We start from the raw sequence: 8,989 nt of genomic DNA, 5'->3' as shown, positions 1-8,989 counted from the left end.
ACTTTCCAGAACGACAAAGTAGGTGTTCCTCATCAGTGAAGAGCTGATTGCCATGACCCCCTCCCAGACTCTTCTCATACAGTGAAATACCTGTTTAAAATGGAGCTCCTGTGTGATGCCCACTCTTTGTGCTTAGGGAACACCCCAAATAATTGTAGCCATATAAAACCTTTGTGGGGTTTATACTGTGGATGACTAAACACCTGCACTTTTGTTGCACACCACAAAACGAGGCCCTATTTGTCTAATATTTCACCAGTGATGCAATGATCTGCTCAACAGCATCTGTTAGGGGTCTATGAGCTCTAAAGTAGGATTTGGGTACTTTAATTCAAATTTTTGGGTTGATCCACCCTGAATGTGTGTAGCCCAATAATTCCTCACGCTCATCTCTGCACACCTCCCACTGTGCCACAGCCAACACACAGAACTAAACATGGAAACCTTCCCATTCTGGCTCTTCAGTCTTAAAAGTTCTCTACTTAAGAGGTGCTGAGCTTTAAGGATTTGATGTTGGTGTTGCAGTGGTGCCACCCCTGGAGAATTGAGCATCAAGGGCAGGTTTTCTTCATGGGCACATCCCATAAATGAGAGAGATTCTCTCCCAGCAAAAAACAAGGTGATGAGGACAATCCTTCCCCTCACACATTCAGCTACTACACATACCTTGCAACTACAGTCTGCCCAACAGGAGGATTAAGTAAAGAAAAATTCTAATGCATCAGCTGGGATGTAATTCATGGAGTTTGGTTCTGGGACAAAGAAAGAGAAACTACCTTCAGCAGTTTGAGCCTGAGGCCTCCACACATGTCCTAACTGCAGATTTAAAACAAACAAACAAGAGACAAGAGACAAAGCCAAGCACCATGGAAATGCTGAGTGGCTCTAAGCAGTCTGAGAAAGAATTCATTACCTTTTTGCTCAGAATTACGATATTTGATAGTGAACTGGGGGTTTAGTTTTGCTCCTTTATGTAATTGGCTTTCCCAATGTATTTTTTAAAAGTCGTCATGTTAAATGCAAATATTTTAGATTTTGGCAAAGGACTAAAAGAAAACTTGCAACTTGGACCAAACATTCAAATGCCCAAGCTGTTTTTACTTACCTTTTTTTTTTTTTCAAGGGACAAGCTAATTTATTTATCTGTATAATTATAATTGACATCTTTAATGTAAAGATCTGATTTAGATGACTGTGAGCAAAAAAGCCAGTAAGTAAATCCATATTCCATGGATTTTTACAAGTAATTGGCGACACTAATCAGAGTGACTTTATTACAATTTCAGGTGAGATGTTTCAGCTGTAAAGCTCAAGGGAGACGTCAACAACATGCACATGGCAAAATAAAAAACAAACCAACAAATTGTTTGTACATGAGAGGACTTTACAAAATAAAAACTTTCAACATGCAGTTACAATGTAAAAAAAAAAACCGAAATGGAAGGCAGAACATGGGTAACAGGAGGGGAGACAGCCAGGTTTGCTGAGAAATCAAGACAAAGCCCTTCTTCTGACTGGAGCCGCCACAAAGCGTGTGAGCAGAGTGTCATTGCTCGTGGAATACCAAGATGCAGCACGGAATTATAGAATGCTTGGAAGGGATCTTAAAGATCAGCTCATTCCCCTCCCTGCCATGGGCAGGGACACCTTTCACTAGCCCAGGTTGCTCCAGGCCCAGTCCAATACCCCAGCTCACCGTGGCTGAGCCTGCTTTGACACCCAACACATGGCAGGAGGTTCCTTCCAGGTGGCACATTTTGTGGGCAAAGCAAGAGATTCCAGCAAAATCTTACTGATATTACCTACAGTGAGAGCTGCTTGACGTGAAGCAGTGCCAAGCCCGCTGCCGGCTGGGACCAATCCTTGGGGAAAAATGGACAGCTTCCCCCAAGAATTTTCAGTAAACAAAGAACCAACATGGCAGAACAGCAAGATGTAGTTCTGAGAAAACAACTTGTAGGTTTACAGGATACATTACAAATTTCCGAGCGAACAGGAAAGACGAGGTCTCTCAGTTGGGGATTAGCGGTGGAAAAGTCGTGATACATGGTGGGGAAAGGGGAAAAGTCGGGATTGCTGGAGAGTCTGAGGCAGACACCGTGTGCTGCATTAGAGTCAAAAGGTCCCATGCAGAAAACATCCAACTGGGAGCATTACAGTGCCGTTGACTGGGAGGGGAAGCGTTGCTCCAGCTCCTCCACAACACAGCTCAAGTTCCCGTTCTGCTGGTTGTGCTCGGCCGCGGGTTCCGGAGTCGGCAGCTCCGGGGGCGCGGCTGCTTTGAGCCTGGAGACGTGCTTGGGCAGCAGGTGGTTCTTGTCTATTTGGCTGTACATGTTGGCCACCGACTTCTCGATGGCAGCTAAATTCTGAATGTTCTTAAGAATCCCTTTGAGCTCCCTGCGAGGGGGAGGCTCTGGCACTGCGGCCGGCACGGGGACAGCTGGCTGTTTGGCAGGGGAGCTGGGAGGCTTGGCAGGGGACAGCAGCCGGGGGCTAAGAGGGGGTGAAGAAGAAGAAATAGAAGAAGGAAGAGAAACTGCGAGTGGAGGAGGAGGAGGAGGATGCGGTGGCAACAGAGGAGGGGATGGAGGAGGTGGTGGCAGTGGAGGTGGCAGCTGTGGCGGGGGGGGTGGGGGAATTTTAGGTGGATCTGGAATGCTTGCTATGACTTCTTTGGTCTGAGGAGCTAGAAAACTTTGGCAAACTGGTTTCTTTATCCTAGAAGATGGAGGAGTTGGTTTGCGGGTCGGAGGAGGAGAATGTTCTTCAGGAGAGTCGTGGTGAGTGATGATCACAGAGGGGACCACGGAGGCCTCCGCTTCAGCTACTTCAGCACAAGGTGTTGGAGAGGACTGAGGAGAAGAGTGAAGGCAAGGAGAAGCAACCACACTTTTAGGAGACTGCTCTGGGGCGTTCTCTCCCTCCTGGACGGCGCTGCTGTGCGTCGGCGACCGCCTGGATTTCACGTCAGGAGATTTCACCTGCTTCATCTCCTGCAACGCCTGCTGCTCAAACTGCCTGGCCTTCTCCTTCACGGTCAACTTGGGGCCACTCAGTCTTTGAAAGAGTGGACTGCTAACATCAACACTGCTCTCCTGATTGGCAGCTCCTTCCTTCCTGGCTTTGAGTCTCTCCTGCTGCCACTGGATGGGGTCCATGATAACTGGCCTGCTCAGAGAACCAGGCGTGTGCCTCCTGGTGAGGTGAGTGGGCACCGTCCATGCCCGGTGACTGCCCCCCAAGGAGGCCTCTCTCAGGGCCAGTCTTGAAGGAGAAAGAGTATCAAGAGTATCGTTCCTTTTCCGTAGAAACCCGGCAGCAGTGGGACTCTGAGGGAGACCTTCCACATACAGGGGGTTCTGAGTGGTTAATGGGTTCTCATCAGATAAAAAAGTAATGTTACTTGAGGATTTGGGGAGGTTATTGTTCAGTGATCCATTGATATTGGATTGCTTGTGAGCCTCAATAGCACGGGAAGCAAAGCTGCTTATAACTCTCTGACGGTCTCCTTCTTCTAAGACTGACTTTGACTTTTTTCCCCTGCTTTGTTGGAAATGGTAGAGAAGAAAAAGACTTGAAAGAAAAGAAGATAATCACATGTGAGGAAACATGCATGGACACAGATACTTATGAGAGAGAGAAAAAAAAGAACTCATGATATGAATCAGAGCCATTCAATTACTTCTAGCAAACTACTACTACCCAACAGAAAGAGCACATTCACTGGGCTACTGGGCAAGACATTTACTTTTGCATCTTCTTTAAGGGGGAAGGAAGAGAAATTAAAACAAGTTTACTACTTGTTTTAATTTAAAGTTGCTACTCGATAAGTTCAAAAATAAGTCGACCCCTTGTTAAAAAAAAAAACCTCTTAGGTATCAAAATGATCAGTCAATACTGGACCCCATCTCCCCAGAGACACAAAACATCACAGAAGTATCAACACATGTATGAATTTCATCTCTTCACCACGTTAAACCCAATGAAAAGCCCCTGCAGGTGGGTTACACCGTATTTCTACACCAAGAGTAGGAGGTCTCACCACTTTTTGGACTTCATCTCTCACCTCCCAGTGCCTCATTAACTACTTTTCTCAAATATTTTCAATACCACAAACTTCTGAGCAGATTTTAAAATAAACAGCATTCTAAAATCAATATCTCCACAATCATCAATATCTCCGTCTGCTAGAAAAGTACCCTGGGAGCCCTATTTTAAACACTGTTCACCTCAGGCTGAAACGAAATTTATTTTCCCCTCAACCTGTGAGAAATTTAAGATTTGGGTCTGTGTCACACAGAGTTGAAACCAAACCCCTTATTCAACCAGGCTTCCAGAGGACACCTACTCCAAAAAGATGATGTGAATGTTGGAAGATGAACTTTTAGGCCTCCTGGTCACATTGTTCCATTGTTTTTGGTGGTGGTGTGTCATGTCTCAGAAAATATAACTAAATCTAAATTAATGGAAAATAAACTCTGGTGCTTAAATATTCCCCAGCAAAACTGGAAGGGAAATTTAAGTGACTAGACACTGGACAGGGGTTAATTAAGAGAGATTAAGTTTCCTCTAAGTTATTTAATATGTAGAAGTCCCCTGAAAACCTGTATTTAGTAATGAAACACATTTGGTTCTTAAATTTTGTTTCCTGTTTTCAGTGAGGGATCACCCAGACAGGGAACCTGCAGCTCCCTAATGGTCCCAGGGACCAAAGAAGGACTGGAATCCCTGCACAAAGAACAGGGATCACACTCTCATTTCCAAATAACACCCAGCAAAGCTCCAGGAAGGGTTAGATCAGTGCATAAATTCTCCCCAGGCACTGCAGTTTGCCAAAATTCAGTGTGCCTAAGGCTTGTCTCTGGGCAGAACAGAACTGTATGAAACATAATTAACTTCACACTAATCACTGAATCCCAGAATGGTTTGGGCTGGAAGGGACCTCAAAGCTCATCCAGTCCCACCCCTGCCATGGGCAGGGACACCTCCCACTAGCCCAGGTTGCTCCAAGCCCCGTCCAACCTGGCCTTGGACACTTCCAGGGATCCAGGGGCAGCCACAGCTTCTCTGGGCAACCTGGACCAGGGCCTCCCCACCCTCACAGACAACAATTTCTTCCCAATATCTAATCCAAATCTACTCTCTGGCAGTGGGAAGTCATTTTCCCTTGTTCTGCCACTCCAGGCCCTTGGAAATAGTCTCTCTCCATCCTTCCTGCAGATTCCCTTCAGGCCCTGGAAGGCCACAGTTGGGTCACCCCAAAGCTTCTCCTCTCCAGGCTGAACAATCCCAACTCTCCCAGCCTTTCCTCCCAGCAGAGCTGCTCCAGCCCTCTGATCCTCTTGGGGCCTCCTCTGGACTGGCTCCAGCTGCTCCATGTCCTTGCTGTGCTGTTCCCAGGGCTGGAGCAGCTCTGCAGGGGGGTCTCCCCTGAGGGGCAGAGGGGCAGAATCCCCCCCTGCCCTGCTGCCCACGCTGGGGGATCAGCCCAGGGCACGGGGGGTTTCTGGGCCGGGGCAGTTCCAGCCTCTGCCCCACCAGCACCCCCAGGGCCTTCTGCCTGGGCTGCTCCATCTGCTCATCCCCAGCCTGGATTGATCCCAGGGGTTCTCCTGACCCAGGGGCAGCACCAGCACTTGGCCTTGTTAAACCTCCTGAGATTCCCAGGGGCCACTGCTCGAGCTTGTCCAGGTCCCCCTGGATGGCCCCGTCCTTCAGGTGTGTCTTCAAGACCCCATTTCTTCGTGCAGCATTTGGGGGGTCAGCAGGTTGTGACTGGTCTAAAACAGCCCATTCCCACTATGTGTTTGTCCACCATAAAAGCTGAAATTTGTCTCAGGATGGTGTTGTTCTCCCATTGCTAAAAATTCAGTTTTTTTTTTCCCCAAGCACTTTTCCATTTTGCTGACTGGGCAAGTTTTCCAGCTACATGAGCAGGTTCTGGAAGGATTCAGTCCTTGGTGGGGGGATGCTGAATGAATGTGCTGGGACATCTCTGGCAGCAGAAGGCACCAAGACAGAGACACATGTCACCCTCCACCACCCCACTGTCCTTGCCCTCACACCAAATCCTGGGTGCAAGGACTACTCACCATTAATACAGAAATATTTTAAGCTTCCCAGCAGGTCCCTGATAGAACTGTGGGGCTTTACAGTCTTGCCCATTGTAGTATATACAGAAAGGAGAAACCAAAATTATTTCTATTTTCTATTGTGCTGCCTCCCAGTGGGAATTACACAGCCCCACAAATGGTCATTGGAATCCTCCTCCCAGTGAAAACGTAGCAGGTGCTGTGCTAAACCTCAGAATCCTCAGTGCCTGCTTGGAGGAGTGTCCAAATTAAATCAATGGCAGGGTTGATGATTATCACCTTGATCCATCAGCCAGCGAGCAGTTCTGCCACCCAGGGGAAGCTGCTCGTGCTTTGCCTCAGCTTGACAAATTTCAGTGGTTAAATAGCTGTAAATTATACCCCCAGACACAGATCTGTTATTCAACTTACTGTATCCAAAGCCAGTGCTGATGCTTGGCTTCCCAAAGGGACAGTTGGAGTGACTTTTTTGACTGGATCACTCTGTCAGCGTGCCATCCCCAGAAAGCAAAGCTGGGAATTCTGTATTAATTTACAGGATTACATCCACAGAAAATAAAAAAAAGAAAAAAAAATACACCCACCCCCTCCCACCCACGCGTGAAAGATTTTACAAAGCCAACAGTGCTTTGGAAAGTTTAGCTACAATCGAGCTAAAATTTTAGATAACACAGCCTCCCACTGCTGAAAAAGTGGAATTTCTTATGCTCTTTGCACTGTGGGAAAGGTTCTCAGTGCTTGGACAGCACAAAGGAGATGGTGTTGAGGGGTTTAGCCTCCGAGAAGCACGGACAGCACTACTGACCACCAGTGTCCAGCCTGAGGATCCTTCTCAGAGCTACAGCTGGTAGAGTTCTGAGTCTCTAGAAATAAAGAAACAACTTGGTTTTCCCTCAGAAAATTGAGAGCAGCTGGGAGAAAATGTTTCTCTCCAAAGCACATTGAAATATTAGTAAGAACAGAAGTGACAGACTCTGCAACAAAAATCAGGGAGTGAAATAATAACAGTATCTTAAACAGGAGTAAAATAGAACATTTTACTAGTTATTTCAAAGAATAGATTTTTTTTTTCTTTCTTCCATCAGTCTTATGTGTATGTCCAGCCTCCAGCTAAATTCCAAACAGCTGTTTTTTTTTGTTACGTACCAAGTGCAAATATGCCAAGATAAAAGAGTTAAGAAAAAGAAACACCCGGTGGTTTTTGTTTTCCCCTTGTGTGTGATAGGCTACATTGCATTTCTCATGCCTAAAAACAAGCACCATTGCTCAAAATATTTGGTCAGAAACCTCAGCTGGAGAGGGAGGTATTTGACAGAAAGGTCACGTTTACATCGGCAGAACATGCGAACGGCTCCTAAAGACACACATCCCGAGGGGTCTGGAGGAGGAGAACCTGTGGAAAAGGGGCAGCAAACACGAGCACAGCAGCACAAGTCCATTTCCTGCCAGAGCAGAACCATCCTCACCCACATCTTGTGGTGAAGCTTCAGCTGTAGAACAGGGGAAGAAGGATGACACCAATCACTTCCTTACTGATTGAACGTGTCGACTCTTCCAATCTTTCCGGAACAATCCATATTATTCCCGCAGCTAGTTTGATCTTATGCTGAAAAAAAGTTGGCACAACACAACAGGACACTTCTTCTGTCTTATATCATATTGGTGACTACAAACAGGGGCATTTCTCAGCTCCCTGTTCAAGCTGTGACACAACAACTCGTTACCCTGAGGTACAAACAGAAATCAGAAGCACGTGCCCAAATTTATGGTGTGTATTTTCCAAGTAATGTGCACTGAAAGTTTGGGAAATGATTGTCTGTGCGTGTGTGTTCTGACACCCTTTGCCCTTCACAGATCTGTCTGTGCATATTACCCTCATAAAATATTCCCTTTTTATCCTCTTCCCCCTGCCATCCATTTGTCTTTTCAGCAGGTTTATGTTCACCACTATGGGAGTGGAATGGTGATTGCACCGCTCAACCCCACAGCCAGCTGGGCTTGGAAATGGATCCATCCCCTTCCTATTAATTACTCTTTAATGTCTACTTCTATCACCCAGGCTCGTGTATCATCCCGGCTTATTTCGTGGGAATATAGCCATAGGATGACAATTACTGCTGGAGCATAAAAACTGCAGCTAAAGACCATAGAAAGAAGCAAACAGAACTGATGTGGGAAGAGATGAAAAGATGAAAAATTGACTGGAGAAGAAAATTGGAACGAGCTCATTTACAGAAGAAAATGAACAAACCACGGCCAGGTAGCTCTGAATATGATTAATTGCTACACATCTCCTTCCTCTTTGCAATTTTTATCTGATTTCATTTTCTGTTCTGCTTTTCTACGTGGCAAGTGCTGTAATTTCAGGAACTCTGATTCCACACGTTTTCCAGCTGGGCACTGAGCGAGGTGCTCTGTTTGCACGAACTGCTCTATCCCTATCGACTCTGGAATTCTTACTCAAATTTAAGCCAGCCGAGGATTTGCTCCATTGACTTTCATGGATTTATTTTTAATTTATTACTCTGAGTTCAGAATGCAGAGCTCTGGATAATAAATCTCGAACATAAATAGACAATTTCCAAATCTAAACAGTATAGCCACAAGTACCATACAGAAAAACAAGCTAGGCAGGTATAGAACTGTCTGAAAAGTGAACCAAATGGTGCTGTGCATTTATTAGTAGTTTACTGTTTATTAAAACAAGAAATCCAGATCCAAAAGAACTCATTAATTTAAACCAAGGGTTGTTTAGTGAAATGGGAGCCTGTCAAAAGAGCTGGTGGGGAGGACAATTATTCGGTACAAATGTGAGTGCAAATTGTGTTTTGGAGAGTTTAAAGCGTGCCGTTTGTAGACAATGGATGTGCACAACACAAACCTCGGACATCTCC

At 45.9% G+C, this 8,989-nt stretch overlaps 1 pseudogene; it reads right to left on the bottom strand.

Moving 5' to 3' along the window:
- Window positions 1–612: 612 nt before the first annotated feature.
- LOC113940356 lies at window positions 613–3,578 on the bottom strand (annotated as a pseudogene).
- Between the last annotated feature and the right edge of the window lie 5,411 nt (window positions 3,579–8,989).

The sequence above is a fragment of the Corapipo altera genome, unplaced genomic scaffold (assembly GCF_003945725.1).
Source record: "Corapipo altera isolate COAL_440 unplaced genomic scaffold, ASM394572v1 60881, whole genome shotgun sequence".
NCBI lineage: Eukaryota > Metazoa > Chordata > Aves > Passeriformes > Pipridae > Corapipo > Corapipo altera.
This window is presented reverse-complemented; position numbering and strand designations above follow the sequence as displayed.